At 43.0% G+C, this 20,398-nt stretch overlaps 1 long non-coding RNA gene across 1 annotated transcript in view; it reads right to left on the reverse strand.

The window, feature by feature from the left end:
- LOC142583456 (uncharacterized) overlaps positions 1–19,715 on the reverse strand; it is a 51,247-nt gene extending 31,532 nt beyond the window's left edge. The window contains exon 1 of the long non-coding RNA XR_012828636.1: positions 18,770–19,715. This is a non-coding gene — a long non-coding RNA (uncharacterized LOC142583456). The remainder of the gene's footprint in view (positions 1–18,769) is intronic.
- Between the last annotated feature and the right edge of the window lie 683 nt (positions 19,716–20,398).

Raw genomic sequence — 20,398 nt, forward strand, 5'->3', positions numbered from 1 at the left:
TGACAAATTCTACAGCATTAATGAGAGGGTAGCAGTAGTTGTAATGAAACTTAATAAGATGTATAGATTAAAGGCAGTACAAGCCTATGCTCCAACATTCAGTCGTCATGATGATGATGAAGTAGATCAGTTTTATGAAGATGTTGAATTAGCAATGAGAAAAGTACAAACTCAGTATACTGTAGTAATGGGCGGCTTCAATGCAAAAGTGGGGGAAAAGCAGGCTGGTGAACAAGCAATTGGCAACTACGGCGTCGATTCTAAGAACGCTAGAGGAGAGATGCTGGTAGAATTCGCAAAAAGGAATAAGCTGCGAATAATGAACACCTTCTTCAGGAAGCGTAGCAACAGAAAGTGGACATGGAAAAGCCCGAACGGTGAAACAAGAAATGAAATAGATTTCATACTTTCTGCCGATCCCAGCGTAGTGAAGGTTGTTGAAGTGTTAAGTGCAGTGATCATAGGTTGGCGAGGTCTAGGATTCAGCTCAATTTGAAGAGAGGAAAAGTAAAATTGGTCAGGAAGAAACAGGCCAACCTAGACATAGTAAGGGAAAAGCGGTCCAATTCAGGCTGCTACTTGCAAACAAATATGCAGCTTTAGAACAGAGGTGATGACATAGAGGTAATGAATGAAACTGTAACTAGGCTGGCTTCAGAGGCAGCAATAGAAGTGGGAGGTAAGGTACCAAGGCAACCAGCAGGCAAGCTCTCCCAAGTAACGAAGGACCTGATTAAGAAATGACAAGGAATGAAAGTGCCCAACTCAAGAGATAAGATGGGAACTGTCAAAACTGATCAACTAGGAAAAATAAGGGACATTCAAAATTACGTGAGAAAGACTGATAATGCCGTGAAAAATGGACGCAGCATGAAATCAGTGAGAAGGAAACTTTGCATAGGACAAACCAAGATGTATGCACTGAAAGATAAGCAGGGTAATATCATCAGCAATTTCGAAGGTAAGTAAAAGCAGCGGAAGAATTCTATACTGACCTATACAGCACTCAGAGGAGCCACGATACCTCCATTCAAAGCAGTAATGAACAGGTTGCAGAGACTCCTTCTATAACTAGCGATGGGGTTAGACGGGCCTTGCAAGACATGAAATGGGGAAAAGTGGCAGGAGAAGATGGACTACCAGTCTATTTAATCAAAGATGGTGGAGACATAATGCTTCAAAAACTGGCGGCTCTCTATACAAAGTGTCTATCGACTTCAAGGGTCTCAGAGAACTGGAAGAATGCAAACATTATACTAATTCACAAAAAGGGAGACGTTAAAGAATGGAAAAATTATAGGCCCATTAGCTTACTCCCAGTATTATATAAAATATTTACCAAAATTATCTCCAACAGAATATGGGCAACGCTGGACTTTAGTCAACCAAGGGAACAGGAAGGGGTACTCTACAATGGATCACATCCATGTCATCAATTAGGTCATCGAGAAATCTGCAGAGTACAATCAGCCTCTCTGAATGAATTAATTAATTAATGTTTATTTGACAGAAAAAAAACTAAATCTCTGTCAAAAAGGCTGACAAAAAGGCATGAATGCCTGACTAAGTATCAGTCCCCTTCCCCGACCCGTTCCCAGAGCACAACACACTCAAGCACACAGGGTAAGCATGGTTACAAAGTGGAAACATACACAAAAAAAATGAAAAGTACGTGAAATACGTAACAAAAATACTGAATGCGATTTGTGTACAAAAGAATGAATAGTGTACCTGAAGTGACAGCAAATACATGTTCACTTTTTTTTTAAGTGCTTAGGGACGGTGATTCATTTATTATAGTGAGTAAGCCCGGGTGATGATTCAGAAAATACAACTATGAATGCCTGCTTTTGCATGCCGTAATTTGTACGGATCTTGCCCTTGTTGTAAGTTAATTGCCTTGTGTTGTATTTATGTTCATTCGGGAGGTATGCTTTAAAAAAGGCGCTTTCATTGAGTCTTACCACTTTAAATACTGCAATGGCTGTTTTTTTGTTAAGAAGGTTTTCTATTGTTAAAATACAATTCTTCTTGAAAAGCGGAGCGGGGAGTGGCTTCTATAGGGCGCATTCTCAATTACCCGAATCATGCGTTTCTGCAAGGTTAGTAAACTATGGATGTTGGTTTTCGTTGTGGTACACCAGACAAACAATATTAGAGGCGCGAATGCACTAGGCTATAGTGTAATTGTTTTTTCTAATCTAGAAGGTAATAGACGCTTTAATTTATTAATAACACCGATGGATCATGCAACACTGGTTTTAATATTGCCGACATGGACCGGACAAGTTTAAATTTTCTTCAAACATAACACCAAGGAACCTCTGGGACGTAAAACGTATAATGACTTCATCATGGAATTGTAATACTAAGCTATCATCAATACCCTTGTTACGAGGCCAAAAAATAATGTGTTCTGTATTTTTAGTGTTTAATTTTAACTTATTTGCTCTAAGCCAGTCTGAAAAATTACTGAGCCAAATATTTGCTTCTTGCTCGAGAGTAAGAAAGTTTCCACCAGAAAAGAAGATATTAGTGTCATCAGCATACATGATTATGTCAGGTGTTAGAGGCACGTTTGTGATGTCATTAATGTATAATCAGAAAAGAAGTGGCCCTAGGATGGGCCCCTGTGGGACACCATATTTGATTTCACCCATTGCTGATTTGGAAGGACAAATGTATGTGCACTGTAGTCGGTTGGTTAAATAATTTTTGATTAGGTTAAGAGCAGTTCCCCTAATGCCATACTCATTTAACTTTTGTAACAAGATATCGTGTTTAATGAAATCGAATGCATTTTTAAAGTCAAGAAATTTTCCTATTGTGTACAGCTTGTCCTCAAAGTTACTATTTTTTCTTTTATCTTTAGCAACGCCATTTCAGTACATTGGTGTTTTCGGAAACCGTATTGTTTTTCTGTTATAATATTATTTTGGGTACAGAAACTTAAAATTCTTTCGTTAATGACCTGCTCTAGTATATTGGAAAAGATTGGGAGAACTGAAATCGGTCTGTAGTTGTTCATATCATTCCTGTCTCCCCTTTTAAAAACTACCAATACCTGTGCAATCTTGTAATTCATCGGGGAATGCGCCAGTACACAAAATTAAATTGCATATGTGTGACATTGCTTTACAAATATGCAGCGCCACAGCTTTTATTGGTTCTGCCTTAATGCCATCCACACCACATGCAGTGGAATTCTTTAACTTTAGAACTAAGTTACTTATTTCAGCCTCAACTGTTGGTGCCAGAAATAGCGACTTGCTCATACTACATGGAATATAAGACCTGTAAGTTGGCCTATCAGCATCAAATGCGACACATTGTAAGAAATGCTGATTAAGCTTATCGGCCAGTGCAGTCCCTGTGAAAGATACGCCTTTATCCATAACCTCAAAAACAGAATTTCGGTCACTGTTCAGAAGCAGCTCATTCAATGTTTTCCTAACTTTTTTTGGATCATTAAGAATATGAGCTTATTCTCATAATACCTCTCCTTTGCCAGCTTTATATCATGGCCTAATTTATTCCTGACCCTTTTTGTATTTCATTAAGTACTCTGATTGCCTTGTCTTTAAGAAAGTAGCTAAAAGTCTATCGCGTTCCTATATTCGTTTTAGAAGCGCAGTGTCAACCCACAAGCTTCCTGCATTTCTTGCTTCTTCTAGCTGCTCTTAGAGGGAAAGCTTTGTAATAAAGGTCTTTGATTATGCCGAGAAAGCGATTGAATGCCTTGACAGGATCTGTCAATGCGTATATTTCAGACCATTCCGCTTTGCTGACTGATGCTTCAAAATCAGCAATCGTGTTCTTGGTTATCAATCTGTACTGTAAGCGCATGTCACTTTTGTGCTGTCGGCACAGTTTCATCTCACGTGTAAAGAACAGGAAAATAGGCATCTGATCACTTACATCAGAGGTGAGGACACCCGACTCTATTCCAGTTAATTGCGTTGTAAAACACAAGTCAAGTAGGCTTTCAGAATTGTTAGTCACCCTGGTTGGAACATTAATAACATTTTCGTAGCCAAACGAAAAGAAAACATCCAGAAACGCTTGTTTGGATTGGTCTATTGAAAGCAGGTTAATATTAAAATCGCCCGTTACAATGAGGGGAGTGCCAAGCTGTGTACAAAAATCCAACATACATTCAATGAAATCTAATAACATGGATACAACACCGGTTGGAGGCCTCTAAATAACCACAAATATAGTATTCACACACTTGATCATGAGGGATTCATAGTGCTCGTGCATTACAGAAAACTCAGAAATTACATCAAAGCATAGATCGTGTTTTACATAAAAAGCTACATTACCCCCTTTCTTATGTTTTCGGGACAGTGAACAACACTTATAGCCAGAGAAGTGTACAGCATCGTACTCGTCATGGATCCAAAGCTCAGAAAACGCTAAAATATCAAATTCATGCTGTAATTCATGTAGAAGCATGCAGATAGATTCGTGCTTGCTTTTTAAACTTTGTGCATTGAAATGAAACAAAGACATCTGATTTCTATCACATAACTCTCTGCTATGTCTGAAGGAAAACTTGTCGTAGTACTTGCATTCCTGAAAAGGGATTGCCATCTTGAAGAATGCGCATACAAAACCATACTGCCCGATTATCTTATTCTGTCAACGTCATCCATTGTGATAACCCTGATGACTCGATTACGAGGACCACGACGCACGAAGAATTTTCCAATCTTGTGCCATGCGAACTTGTACTCTTTTTCAGCCGCCCGCATCTTCATATGCCAGAAAAGCTTTTTGTTCTGTGCTGTGAGATTTTCATTCAGGTAAATTTTTTACTTTTATTTTTTAATTTGCATTTTTTTCCCGAGCCAAGTAGCTCTGGTCGAGCGAGAAGTGAAGCGAACCAGGATAGGTGGGACTTTTTCTGATTTTTCTGTGCTGATTGGTTTCATTTTCAATGTCAACTGAGTCAGCCCTGACCTTTAACAGAATGCAGTGGATGGCTTCAATGTCCTGTTTCGAAAGTTGTGGAAGCTCGAGATCATCCGCTAAGCAGTTCAACTTTTCTAGCAAGTTTTCATTGACATGATGCAGCAGACCATGCACTTCCAAATTCAGGCATCTGCCGTACTGATCGATATCATTCAAGTCTTTCCTAAGTATGTTGATTTCTTGCTCTTTTACCTTGATCTCAAGTTTTTCCACATGCTTTCGAAGGCCTGCAATGTCTGCATTTTGCTGCTTCATCTCAAGGATGGCCTCATCATATATTGTAGCCATTTCCTGCATTGCCTGTTCAACGCTTGTCACCGTTTCTTTTATTTCTTCCAGAGCGTCTATCTTGACTTTCATTTCAAGCAGCACAGCAAGCTTGCGGTGTATTTCTGAAATTTTGTTTTTTAGGTTCAATTCTGGTCCTTCATCGTCATTTGCTGTGCTTGGACCGCTTCTGGTCCTGCCTGTTTTACATGTGGTGCACTTCCAAGATTTCAAGGCGGTTTCGGATTTTTTTTTTGGTACGTACTTAACGTTACTCCCGAGCAAGTGCCCGCATGATAACTAAAATCACATTCACAGCATGATAGGTATGGCTCATCGTCGTGAAGCAGTTTGTGGCAAACAAGACAGTCTGACATGATTTAGTTGTCACGTCGAAAAACACGATCACTCGGCAGCAGTGGTAGCACTAGACCGTACGAGTACAAGTTGAAAAATAACCAACCTGTGATGGCTTTCTATATGGCTTTCATAGATTACGAAAAGGCATTTGATTCAGTAGAGATAGCAGCAGTCATAGAGGTATTACGTAATCAAGGAGTACAGGACACTTACGTAAGTATCTTGGCAAGTATGTAGAGTGACTCCATAGCTACCTTAATTCTTCACAAAAAAAGTCAGAAGCTACCTAAAAAGAAAGGGGTCAGACGAGGAGACACAATCTCTCCAATGCTATTCACTGCGTGCTTGGAAGAAGTATTCAAGCTATTAAACTGGGAAGGCTTAGGAGTAAGGACCGACAGCGAATATCTCGGCAACCTTCAGTTTGCAGATGACATTGTCCTGTTCAGTAACACTGAACACGAGTTACAACAAATTATTAAGGACCTTAACAGAGAAAGTGTAAGAGTGGGGTTTAAGAATAATATGCAGAAGACAAAGCTAATGATCATGATAGCCGGGCAAGGGAACAAGAGTTCAAGATCGCCAGTCAGCCTCTAGAGTCTGTGAAGGAGTACATTTACCTAGGTCAATTACAAGGAACCCTGATCATGCGAAGGAAATTTACAGAAGAATAAAAATCGGTTTGAGCGCGTACAGCAGACATTGTCAGCTCCTGACTGAAAGCTTACCATTATCATTAAAAAGGAAGGTGTACAATTAGTGCATTTTACCGGCGCTGATATATGGGGCAGGAAATTGGGAGACTAACAAAGAAGCCTGAGAACAAGTTAAGGACCATGCAAAGAGCGATGGAACGAAGAATGCTAGGCATAACGATAAGAGACAGAAAGAGAGTGGTTTGAATCAGAGAGCAAACGGGTATAGATGATATTCTAATTGACCTTAAGAGAAAAAAAATGGAGCTGGGCAGGCCATGTAATGCGTAGGTTAGATAACCGGTGGGCCATTAGGGTTACAGAATGGGTGCCAAGAGAAGGGAAGCGCAGTCAAGGACGGCAGAAGACTAGGTGGGGCGATGAAGTTAGGGAATTCCCAGGCACTAGTCGGAATCAGTTTTTGCAGGACAGGGGTAATTGGAGACCACAGGGAGAGGCTTCTGTCCTGTAGTGGGCATAAAATAGGCTGATGATGATGATGAGTGATGGTTGTTTAGATTCTATAATTTTTATCACTCAATAGGTTTGGGGGTCTAGTCATTGCATAATCCTATATAAGTGTTCTTTCTACAATTAAAATTAACTTGGAAGTCAGCGCTGACCGTGTTTTTTCTTGTCTTTGTCTATGTTTAGCCTTGCACTGCAAGAATATATTTTAGTCTGACTTCTAGTTCCTTACATTCTGCAATAAATTTGGCTTCCATTTTTCCCTATATTTCAAGGGTGGTGACTTGGTTGCAGGCTTTTCTGGTAGATGGCTTGATGACATCTGTGGAGTGCTCTGGAGAGAGTGGGCTAGGCATACTAGGTGCGGAGAGCTTTGGCATGTGTCCTGAGGTTTGCATCTCCACAGTGCATTCATGCTGAAGGGTTGTTCGAACATGCGATGAATTGCATTTAGTGTTTTGTTTTCACTCCGGCTGTGGTGACTTTGTGTGTAACAGGGTTTTTTTTGTATAATCCCGCATGCATTATTGACACTTCTGATGAACAGTTAAAGGGCCCCTGAAATGGTTTGGACAAATTTTGTAGACACGTAGGGTACAGCTAAAGTTAATCATTCATACCACAATTTGTGTGAAGCATCTCATATTAAGAGAGCCAAGGATGATTACAAGTTACCCTCCTCCACAGTCATGCATTTTCTCCTCATCTCGTTCACCAAGTGATTGGGGCTAAGCTCCTACTTCACTGGCTCTGCGTCACAATGGCACCTCGTGTCGTCTACTTCCGGTTGTCCAGGAGCGCGCGCTCGAAGCCTCTCCACCAGCTGCTTGGCAGTCAACCCCAAGTAAGAGCTATCGAAGCAGCATGCGGTGCGAGCATTCTGTCGCAGCGCCGAATGTGTCTGGTATTCCGGTAACCACAGGCGAGCTTGGCGTTTCAACAGTTGGGTGGAGGCATAAACTCAAGCTGATGAAACTTTGGCGTAGACGTACGTGAGTGGCCTGATTGGTCCACACGGTCAGAGTTTAAGCAGCCAAGCAAAGAACTAACATTGCTCTAACCAAGTGTAAAACATTTTAAACATTAACAAAAACAATGTGTTAACAATTATGCTTCTGCAAATAATTTACACCAGCAGCAAATAATACATTTCGTTATTGCTACTGTGTTTGGTTGAGCTCTGTGCCACGAGGTGGCTGCACCGTGCAGACCATTCACGTTCGCGCTTCTGCTAATTCCGGAAAATGGCACGGTCAAATGGCCAGGCCCATTCCCCTTGCGCTTGCGTTTACCCGAATACCAGAAGACTCGCAATACACTATTGTGCTAGTACTCCTCCGGTGTAAAGTGACGACCACAAATGCGCAAATCCTGGCGTTGATCGGATACTGATAGTCCGATGCGTTGCAGCCACTCCGCTCGTCTGCTGCCTTGCAGAGGGACAAGATGTCGCAGCTTGACATGTTGCCAGTCGCTACGTTTGCAGTCCACAACATAACAAAGGCGATTATGGTGCTCACGAAAAGACAGACCGACACTGACCACGAAGCTCTCGTCAAGACGGAGCACGTTGAAACACAAGCAGACGACACTTGCTGTGTGCTGGAAGTGCTTAAGTGTACTCAGAAATTTTTCTAGTGCATTCTCTTGCTGTTACTTTCTTTTTATAGAAACAAATTAACTAACTTTCTAACTATTACAAACAACATTTGTTCACCATAAAGTTGAAAAAATTATCAATGATGTGCCCTGGGCAGCCAATCGGATAGCTCGCCCTACTGTCGTCATTAGGGCAATTTAAGTCAAATGGGTAGAGCGGCTGAAAATTCAGCCGAGCAGTGTGCTGCGATCGGCAGCAATGTACATTTTTAAAGCCTTATAATAACTTACATGCTTTACGCGGAGCACTTAGATGCGTCAATTAATGATCAGTAGGACCTACTCTAACAACTCAGTACATTTGTACAAAATCGTTTCAGGGTTCCTTTAAGGGTAGGAAGAGGGTTTCGACAAGTGACTTACTCGCCATTGGTTGGCCTCGGGACCTAGACCTGGCTGTGGTTTTGACCCCGAAGGCACCACAAGATCATGATCTTGACCTTGCTGGTGTAGTCCCCGACTTGCTCCTGCTGTGGCTTCACCTTCTGGTGGCAAGATACTCATCCGTCCTCACTCGTGACATATATTGGAGAGCCACAAGGGTGACTGGGCAAAGTGATAGGCAACTTAAATTTAGCCAGTGGTAGGTCCAAATTTTCTCCAGATGGTTCTTGATAGAAGTTGAGATGAAAGAAGTTGAGCTGACTCAGAAGAAGGTTCACCGCCGAACTTCGGACTAGAAAACTTTCCTCTGGGCAAAAGGCTGGCTGTGCAGATGGGCGAAGCCTCAGGGGCCCCGGCTGTGGACACAGGTCAAACTTTGCGCCTGTGGTGTCTTAGACTGGACTGATAGTTGAAGACACTCTGCTCTTGACAAGCACAAGTGGTGTTTTTTAAGGAGGCCGAGGTACTTGTATTCTGATACCCAATGCACTGAAGAAGAATTATGTAATTAAATAGTGAAGAAGATGACTGTCTGTGAATAGAAACTGTATCCAGAACAGAAAGTTCTGTGTTCATTTGCCACTTCCGATACCACTTGCATAAACTTGAATATGAATTAATAATAATAATAATAATAATAATAATAATAATAATAATCCTTATTTACCCTGACATGTAAAAAGAGGGAGGTGACAAAAAAAGGGGGAGGTAGAAAGGGGAAGATGCATAATCATCAGGTGACGTAATTATGTTATAGAGAACGCAGGCATAAGCATAAAGACATACTTTTTTCAGGAACTGTATCTAGAAGGTGATCGATATACAAGAGGAATGAAGCCCAAGCACCAACCTCTGGGCTACTCTAAAAGACATATGTGTTTCACCTGAATCGCAAGAGTTAAAAGAGACATTTGTGACAATTGGAAAAGAAAGACTAGCTTAATCAACAACTTATGTCGCGGCGCGAAAAATAAGGAAGGCACGATTATGATAGAGACCGAGTGAAAAGGGCGCTGACTTCCAACATTTCATTCTACTGACGATAGTCGGGTGCAACTTTAGAAAAAAGGGGCGTTTACTCCTCCAAGGCGGATGCACACGAGCCTCCACCTATGGGCGCGCACTGTGAACTGACGTCATGAGCCGGACGGCCAGTGAACACGCCGATGGAGAAGATGGGCACCCGTGCTTCGGACTGGACGGAGTCCACGTGGTGGAGTCGCGGCATTCGTGTGCGTCTTCCCCTCGTCATAGCGAATTCCCAACTGTTTGTGGTGTCTACCATGCCGGAAATATTACTGCAAGCTTACAATGCGCCATTCGTGCCGTGTGCGTTTATGCTGAGCCGTGCGACGAAAGATTGCAGCGAGCATTGCTGACGCTGTGCTATGTTTCGTCTGAAAACAGGATTCCGCGACCACACACAGCTACAAACATCCTGTGTGTTTGTTCCATGTTATGTTTTGCTCCAAAGTGAAGTTACGACGAGGAAAGTATGCCACAGTCTGGTGCCTACCGTTAGCGGCGGGTGTGTTGTGTACTGTGTCGCTGTACAAAAAGAAAGAAAGAAAAGGAACAAAAAAAAAACCTATCAGATTCTCGAAATTAAGTGTGAAAACATAAAGCCAAACAAATATAAATCTTGGGCTGTTTAAAGCCATTAATAGTTGTTGAAAACGATGAATCAAGCATTCTTTGTTCTTTTCCCGACTCGATCGTCTTCTCACCCCAGGTTTGTAATGGTTCCGATAAAAGCATTGTTTTTTTAAGTACTTGTTAAATAGCAATTAATCCATATTAAGCTCGGAAAACGAGTAGTAAATGTGCCGTGTACATGTAAACCAGCGCAAAAGCCATGTGCACGCCGAGCTGCTCTCTCATTTTGTCTCTTGCAGCAAAGCTAAAAAGCAGACGACGCGCAGCGTTGTAGAAGGCACAAGGTTTTTTTCTCGCGCGATTCGGCATGTGCTGTAGAATTCCAACCACGAGAGTTCTATGAAACCAGTCATCAGAATACAAAAGTCTTTATTTATACCGAGGATTACGCGTTTTAGAAGCACGGTTCTTTGAGCGGGACTATTTTAGTCGCGGAGGCTGTCGCGTTTCGGTGATCTGGGCGGGGCCTCCTCTTTTTTCTAAAGTTGTGCCCAACTTATAGGCATATGTACACTTACGAAGCGCCAGCAGGAAAGAGGGAAAAATAAAGAAGGGAGAAAGGACAAGAAAAAGAACATTCACTCGGCATGAGTGGCACAAGGTGATATCGCCAAGCTCCTAATCACCAGCCCTCTGAAAACCTTAGCTCTTCCTTAGTCAATGTAAGTGATGGCATGCTTACACACCCCTCTCCTGCACAAGCAATCTTGACTGCCTCAATAATCTCTTTGATGCGCTGATCCTTGAGTTGAGAAACAATCCACCTTTTTTTTTTAACATAGGCACACATGGGTTGGTACAACGACGGATAGACTTATTATCACATTTACGGCAGTGTAAGCTAAGCTGGCCCTAATTACAGTCACTTATATTCTTGTGGTGTGTTAGTCTGGTATTTATGCATCTGTCAATCTGTCCAACGTATTCGTGTCTGCAAGACATCGGCATGCAATAAACGACACCTTCGTCGCAAGAGACAAAATGTTTTTGGTGTTGAATCCTGCATGATTTTTTTCTCTTTGCTATTGCACGGGTTTGTTTTCTTTCAAAGGATTGCAAGTTTTAGCAGAGCCGAAAACACAAGCTGAATGCCTATGCATTTTCCAATCTTCAGGTTGTGGGAAGCCCGGTGGATATACAGAACAGCTATTTTCTTGCCACATCTTTCTCATTTCTCACGTTTCACATCTTTCGATCATCATAACCTGCCACATCTTTCTTCTCAGATTGCTGGACTGTTTTCATTTTTGCAATAGGCCCTTGGCCACATAGACCACAAGGGGTTCCAGGTATCCCGCATCAGACAGCTGTCTATTAAGTGCGAGGCTTTCTTGGAGCATATGTTCACAAGATTTAGTTAGCTAGGGCATTAGTAATGCAGTACTTAATAATAATTATGCTTCACGAGCTTGGAGTAGGTGCAGATACAGATACAACACATGCAGATACAGCGAGTAATAAAGCTTTTTTTTTGCTCTTGGTTCATAGCCCCAACATACGTGATCATTAAAAAACTTTAGTCGTCACTCTAAAATCCTGATGGAATTCTTCTCAGACAGTTCATGCATCAAAATGAAACGTGTAAGTTTCACTTGAAAATCTCAAGCATGTATCCTGCAACTTGATGAAATCCGATTTCCTGTTGTCATTGATGATTAGAAAGTTGTCTACAAATCTAAAATCTTGGATTACACTTGTTCCTTCAAGACATTTGTTGATCTTGTTGTCATGTATAGCGAAAAACAGGTCGCTAAGGACAGGGACAACACATTTGGATTGGATTGGATTGAATAACTTTAATGAAAGGTCCTGCGAGCTACGGGACGCAAGGACCCATAGAGCGGGCTACCTCCACGTTGGGACCGGGAGTTGTAACTCCCTGGCCGCATCGTGGGCTCGCTGGACGGCCCAGAGCTGCTCCGCCAGGTCCGTGCTACGTAATGCTTCTTGTAGCATGGCGGAGTCTTGATCCTTGTTTGCGTGGGTCCGACCACACGGCCAATGACAGGTTAGGTGCTGTTTCCTTTCAAAACAGTTGTGAAGTACCCATTAGTGGTTTCTTGGAATTCCTTGAGGTGTATCTAAGATCTACCTTTGTCACTTGGGACAAAGGCATTTACCTGTAAAAACGTGAAATTAGCATTGGGTCATGTGTTGTCCCATACATCACTTGCTCGGGACAACACATGACCCAATGCTAATTTCACGTTTTTACAGGTAAATGCCTTTGTCCCAAGTGGCAAAGGTAGATCTTAGATACACCTCAAGGAATTCCAAGAAACCACTAATGGGTACTCCACAACTGTTTTGAAAGGAAACAGCACCTAACCTGTCATTGGCCTGTTCAATGCACAATAGTAGTGTATCTCGCAGCAAAGAGTAAAAAATGTTTTTTATATTGATCGAAAAGGCCAACACATTCGCATTCTTATGCTGCTGAAAATATTCAACAACCTGAGTGGAATTCTTAACTAGGAATGGGTCTTCAATTTTAAGCATAGTTAACTTATCTTGCAGAATAAGAGTTAACATTTCTGCCATGTTTCCTTCTCTTAAATAATCACACAAAGGGAACAACCATCCCTATGTGTCAAGAAACATATCTAAACAATGTGTTTTCTTGCCCTGAATTTGCTTGACAAGTGATTGCATTCCTAACCGTTTGCACAGTTTCGTTGCTACCGCCTTGGCTTTTTGAAGGCGTACGTGGTCCATTTTATTGAAATTTCTGTTGGCAGCTTTGGCAGCTTTCCTACGAAACACGTCATGTGAAAAAAACGGCAAAACCACCCTCTTTATCAGCTGAAAGAATGCAAAGGCGGTTATTGCACAAAAAGTCAGATGCTGTTTAGAACGGAACTGTGCAATTAGACCTCACTGAGCATCCAAGAACGTCCACTTCCTGGGAAATACAGCTGTTCTTGTCATCTTCCGGTGTGAGTCTTGCTACTTGTCAGGCCATCGCCAGCAGTTCTGGTGCATTTTTCCTAGGTATAACGGTGCACTTTGGCCCAAGCTGACGGGTGCAAAGTATGTCCACTGGAATATCCGCATCACCTTCGACGTGAACAGGGTTGCAGGGGCTCATCTTTTTCTTGACGGGCTGAAGTGCTCGAAGTCGAGGTGGTAAAATATGCCAAAGAACCTCCATCTTCTGGTCACTGGCCCAGCGGTATGTGTGGAGCCGAGGGTCTGGAAGCAGTCCTGTTCACTTGTAGAAACAAGTACTCCCTGTAGGGCCGGGCCTGTGTTCTCCATTCGGACTGTAGAATCTTGAGAATCCTTGTTGCGTGCACAACGAAATGGTTGATGATCCTGAAGTTGATGTGAGGAAAAGGCGGTAAAACTTGCCCAGTATGCAGAAGGAAAGTGTGTGAGTCTGGCATATTGTGCCAGCAGCCAAGAACGGAAGAGCACATGGATGAAGAGAATACAGAGTAGAAACTGATGTACTAGAAATATATTGCAGAATTGCAGAATATATTAGAATCAACAAGTTAAGGGTTATTTAACATAAAGTTGTGTATGCAGTAGTTTAGAGTAATTGATAATGTTGAAAGCTTTTTGGAAAAGTCTATTACTAATGCATCAACCTGAAGACATAGGTCAAGAGCTACAGAGGTGTCATAAAAGAATTCAGTTAGCTGAGTGATGGTGCTGAATCAGCAGTGAAAATGCTGCTGAGCATTAGAAAGGGCATGCTAGATTCAAGGAACTTCGTTATATGTTTGGATGATGTGCCCTAGTAACTTGTAGGAGTGAAAAGTTAACAATATATCTGTAATTTAACAAACATTGCTTTTCATGAAACTTGTACAATGGGAGAACTCTTGGAAACATTTATTTAACTTTCTTTTATTCTTTATACCTAGCAGCAAATCCTACAAATAAAAGAGAGAGAGAGAACTGGTCTGTAATTACCATGATAACAGTACAGTGGATAGAAATATAACCATCAAGTATTTTGTCATCCAAAGAGAAGAATAATGTAGAAACATGTTATTAACATTATCTGGGCTAATGGAGTTTTTAGTATTTATTTGTTTATTTATATTGCCCACAGCACCTAAATGGCATTACAGTGGGGGGGGGGGGGGGGGGGTACATATGATAACAAAAATCGAAGCAGAATACAAGAAATGTTTGAGCATGGCATACAGGTGAGAGGGCAGTACTAGTTTTCAATGCAAAACAAGTGAGCGTACACATTCAAAGCGCTGCAGCAAAGCTGGAATTATCAGTAATATGCACAATGGCCGATCGTAGATGATTCCAGTCATGGATCGTTTGAGGGGAAAATGAATTTCTGAGCTGTTCAGCTCGGCTCTTATATTCACTCACCTTGTGCACGTGGTCAAAACGGCTGAATACATAATGAGGTGATAGAATGTAGTACTTATCGCGGTCTATGCCATTTCTAGAATTGTAGATGTTGTGGAAGAACTATATTAGGTCGTAATTTTTGTCCTCTTTCTTCTAGCAGCTCCTATACCAATATCTGTTTTGCAGCAGTCATACTAAGCTGTCTGCTATAATTATCTAAAGCATATTGGGCTCCAAGATTTTGCACTTTCTCGATTTTATCGATCCTTGTCAATGTTTGTTGCAGGATCCCAGAGTGTACAACCATATTCTAGGATAGACCTTACATATGTTTTATATAACGGCTCACGAGCTTGTTTCGGAAAGAGCTTGGTGTTCTGTCGCAAGAAACCCAACGTTTTGCATGCTTTTCCTGTGATGTGGTAAATGTGATAGCGTCATGACATGAACTGCGCAAGATATATTCCTAAATACTTGAATTCTAGAACGCATTGCCCAAGCAAGATTCATTGATGTAGGTCGTGCTCTGTACTGTTTTTTTTTTTCTTATGAAATGCGTGTGAACCGTTTTTTGCATATTTAGTTGCATGTTTCTTTTTTTTTTTTTTGCACCATGGGTGTCTCAGCTAACTTGGACCAAGATTTTGAAAAAAACCCTTCACAACAGAAATCGCATGGATGTTGTTAGCATTTATCTAAACTCACAGCACCATTTTTGCTCGTCTTTTTCTAAGTCATTTATTATCATCACCAGCCTGGTTACGCCCACTGCAGGGCAAAGGCTTCTCTCCCATACTTCTCCAACAACCCCGGTCATGTACTAATTGTGGCCATGTCGTCCCTGCAAACTTCTTAATCTCATCTGCCCACCTAACTTTCTGTCGCCCCCTGCTACGCTTCCTTTCCCTTGGAATCCAGTCCGTAACCCTTAATGACCATCGGTTATCTTCCCTCCTCATTACATGTCCTGCCCATGCCCATTTCTTTTTCTTGATTTCAACTAAGATGTCATTTACTCGCGTTTGTTCCCTCACCAAATCTGTTCTTTTCTTATCCCTTAACTGTTAACCTTAACCATGGCCGTTAAGGGATAAGAAAGTCATTAGCCGAGATAAATTAACTTTTTAAATATAGCTCAAAACGTTCAGGTGTGGAGCTCCACAAATATTGCCCAACCCAGGCACTTCCAATGAGATAGGCTTAGCGTGGCCGTTTTTATTCGGGAAAAACGAAAGCCTGCAGAGTTGAAAACATTCTACGTGACAGCGCACTATATGCGCCCGAATGCGCCATGATTACAGCGCTCTTAACCGTGTTTTGTAAAAAACATCGCTCGCTTCGCGCCTATTGTGCTGCCCACGACAGAGCTTCGCGTTGTGCTTGGTTCCAAGATAAACGCCAGTGCGTTCGGGTGGCAGTTGAATTACAGTGCGGCTCTCGCTACTGCGGCGATAAGTGCACTCTCACGCTAGCAGAATGCATGCGGAGGAAAAATGACAAGCTCATGAGTTCGAATTTGGGAGCAAGACCCAAACAAGCAAACACGCTTTATAACAAGCTTGATAATGTCGTGTGAATTACGCTGGTTGCCACAAAAGGAAGCATTGTAAAGTGACATGGAAAGTTGCTTTTTAGCTTCCTGTCCAGTCCTTGTCGGCAGAGAGACTTTGTAATTTCATATTACTTACGTGCCTTTTCCACATCGTACAAAAGTTTTCCACAGATGACTTGTTTCGTGGATAATGGTTGTAGATATTTATTCGCTGTGATGTCTGTCTAAAGAATGCGTTCAAACAAGTCGCCCTCTGCCATAATGCACAGTATTGGCACCTTTTCAGCACGTCTGATATGTAGCATCTTGCTACATGCCTCAGCAATCTCTGTCTATAGCGCTTCTGGTGTAGTTGTAGGTTTGCGGTACACTCGGTCTTTCACATATGTCCCCACAAGAAGAAGTCAAGAGGTGTCAAGTCCGGTGACCTTGCAGGCCATGCCACCGGTTCATGATGCCCAACCCATTGGCGTTTGAAGGCTTCGTCAAGCCAGGTTTGGGCAAAGCTGCTGCTGTGAGCTGGTGCACCGTCATGCCGATGCCAAGTTCGCTTTAAAAACGCAAGAAGATCACAGCGAAAATCTTCAACTGGGCCTTCCAAGATGTCGTTCACCTACCGCTGAGCAGTGAACATGTGGTAAAAAAATATGGGGCCAATTATTCTTCCATTAAAGATACCGCACCACACACTGAATGACCATTGGTACTTGCGTCTGGTTTGTGCCACCCAATGCGGGTTCGTATCGCTCCAGTAATGCGCATTATGGATGTTGACTTGAGAATTTCTGGAGAAGGTTGCCTCATCTGTACAGAGCACTTTGTCAACAAAATCCGGTATTTCGTCACTGTTCACAAGGAAGCAATTTGAGAAATCAAGACGCCATTGAAAGTCTCTTTCTTGCAGCTTTTGATGCAGTTAGAGGTGATACGGATGCATTTCAGCCTTCCTAAGAACTCTTGACACTGAAGACTTTGAAATGCCGACCTCACCACTCGCATCACGCACGCTGTGAATGAGGGTTTGCAGTCATGAAAGCCAAAATGTCTCCTTCAGCCTTTTTACTGATGGTCCCCTTTCTGTGCCGCATCTTCTTGAAGCTACCTGTTTCTTTCAGCGTCAAGTAACTCCTCATAATTGTGTTCGTGCTAGGTCATCCCCCACATTGCCAATTTCGGTACTGGCAGCTTCCCTCTTGTCGCCCCATGCCGCTCCCAAGGTCATGTTCGCCTTCTGCTCGCTTGAGTACGGCATGCTTTAGGCACTGCAAACAAATTCTTCGAAACGGTTGCACGGCACGACAGTAATAGTCGAGCTCACATGCACCTAGCCACTGGCACAGCTTGGTAGAAAAACTGCGTTGTAACAAATGATGCTCTCTCTTGCACAGGTTCCAGATGTATGATGCATGCTTTGTGTGTATGTTTTCTATTCCGCATCGACTTGAACGCTGGGGAAAAAATTGCTCTTCTCGTCATATCGGAATAAACGGCTGATGACAGCACGTTAATTCTTCAGCGACGGGCACGAGCGGCTGCTGACGAAGCGCTTTTCCGGAGCGCCGTCACCAGCCGCTGCCAGTAATGTCACAGCCGAGCAAAGGTTGAAGCCCTTTCTCGTAAGTGAAGGGAAGGCGCGGCGCTGGCAACGTTTTTACAAATCACTCATGAGAGCGCTGTAATCGCAGCGCATTCGGGCGCAGAGAGCGTGCTGTCACGTGGTATTTTTTAAACTCCGCGGGATTTCGTTTTTCCCAAATAGAAATGGCCACGCTAAGTCTATCTCGTTAGAAGTACCTGGGTTGGGTAATATTTGTGAAGCTCCACAACTTTCGTATTGACGCCTGAACGTTTCAAGCTATATTTAAAAAGTTAATTAATTTATCTCGGCTATATATAATTACTAAAACGAGCAAAAAAATGGTACTGTAAGTTTAGATAAACACTAACAACATCCACGCGATTTCTGTTCTGAAGAACGCATAGGTGTTTTCAAAATCTTGGTCCAAGTTAGCTGAGACACCCTGTATATTCTATGCAAATCATTTTGCAAATTTTTGACATCATCTGAACACCCGCCGTGGTTGCTCAGTATGGTGTTAGGCTGCTGAGCACGAGGTCGCGGGATCGAATCCCGGCCATGGCGGCCGCATTTCAATGCGGGCGAAATGCGAAAACACCCGTGTACTTAGATTTAGGTGCACGTTAAAGAACCCCAGGTGATCAAAATCTCCGGAGTCCTCCACTACGGCGTGCCTCATAGTCAGAAAGTGGTTTCGGCATGTAAAATCCCATAATTTTTTTTTTAAGCATCATCTGAACAGGTTATTTTGTGGTACACAACACAATCGTCAGTGAATAATCTCATTGATGACAGAAAATTTGTAGACACATCATTTATAAAGATTAAAAATAACAAAGGGCCTACCCTATTGCAAAAACCAGCGTCTTCCAGTGTGAAACCAGCGCGCTTTTTGGCGCTGGGTCGCACTGGGTACGCTGGCACTCGCTGGGACACCAGTGAGAACGCTGGATAAGAGCTGGGTCACACTGGAAGAGACGCTGGTTCCACTGCCATGACGCTGGGGCGCACTGGTTTGTGCTGTACAGGCGCTGGTTCTCGCTGCAGTTCGCTGGTTCGCACTGGAAACTGCGCTGGTTGTGTTTGTGCCGCGATGGTTCCAGGACGCAAGGACGAGCGCTGCTGAATATTAAATGCTTTATAGAATTTCATCGCTTGATACTAGTCTCTTGTCCTAAATAACGCTATATCTTAGGGTTATCCTATTTCGTGTCGCAGCTTCAAATAAAGGTGCGTGAGCTGCCCTGTTTATTCATGGACATTTGAAACTGCATGAAGATCACTTTCGTTTTTGTTTTTTTTCATTTTCCCTTTTGACTGGGCGGACAGCTAAATTCTTGAACGAAACCACGTAAACGCAGAGGACGCCGCCTTTTTTAGTAGTTCGCACGTAACATATGACTGGGAGTTGTCGCCGTTGTCGCAGTGTTACATGAAATGCACAAGTCGTTCAAACGCGCGCGAACGGATCCCCCGAGTTCGAACCCTATCGCTGATATTGTCGCACCGATAACAAAGCTGACGTGATTCGTGCGCTTCCACTTTCCCTATTATACGAAGAAATAATGTTGAGGCTCAAATACATATATTTTAGCTTTCGCCAGCTACCCGTGCCGAGATCGGTCCCCACCGAAGCTTAGGTCTAGCGTATCCGCCGAGTCCCTCCTCACGATATCGGCGAGTCTAGGCTCAGGAATCAAGAAATCTAACAAGGATAAATCACTCTATATTTCAGCTTTCGCATTGATGTTCTTAAATAAACAATTTTTCCATGTATACAGTGCTAGCACAAGAAGCGATGACCGCAGATGTGACGCGTCATAAACACAGGTATATGTGCAATCGCCGAACGCTCCCAGCACTAGCCTGCGCTTCTCTGACGAAGATATATGACTAGACAGGCGTGTTGACTGAAAGGCATCACTGAACTAAGGAAACGTTGCATATCCTTTGCGTGAAGAACAAGAAATGGCTATCGAAATCGGCAGCAGGGCTCATTCATACCGGCGACTGACAGTGGTCGCGCGACCAAGTTGGTCGCAAAGCGACCAGTCGCAAATGGTCGCAAACGGTCGCCTTTCTTGAAAAGCGACCATTTTGGGCCAGTGGCTTTTTTCAGTCGCGCGACCGTGGTCGCAAAACTGATAAACCAATCAGCGGCGCACCGGAAGTGATCTTTCGTGTGTCCACATCCGGCCTCCTCCGGCGTCGCGTTCAAATTCCGCGTAGATTCCGAGAGTTCTCGCTGAGAACGATAATCTCTGGGATAGCGACTTGCAGGTCGCGCTCAGCCGGGCTTGCCGGTGTGAACATCAGTCGCCTTCGGTCGCTTTTTGATTGCGAGTCGCAAATGGTCGCGCGACCTCCTCAAGTCGCCGGTGTGAACAGGCGATGCACCGTCCCGGGTCGGCGGTTCAATTAGGACTTTTTTTCGAAGTTAAAATAGCAATCGCAAATGAAAATCGATGTTGTGGC

Source organism: Dermacentor variabilis, chromosome 1 (genome assembly GCF_050947875.1).
Source record: "Dermacentor variabilis isolate Ectoservices chromosome 1, ASM5094787v1, whole genome shotgun sequence".
Lineage (NCBI taxonomy): Eukaryota > Metazoa > Arthropoda > Arachnida > Ixodida > Ixodidae > Dermacentor > Dermacentor variabilis.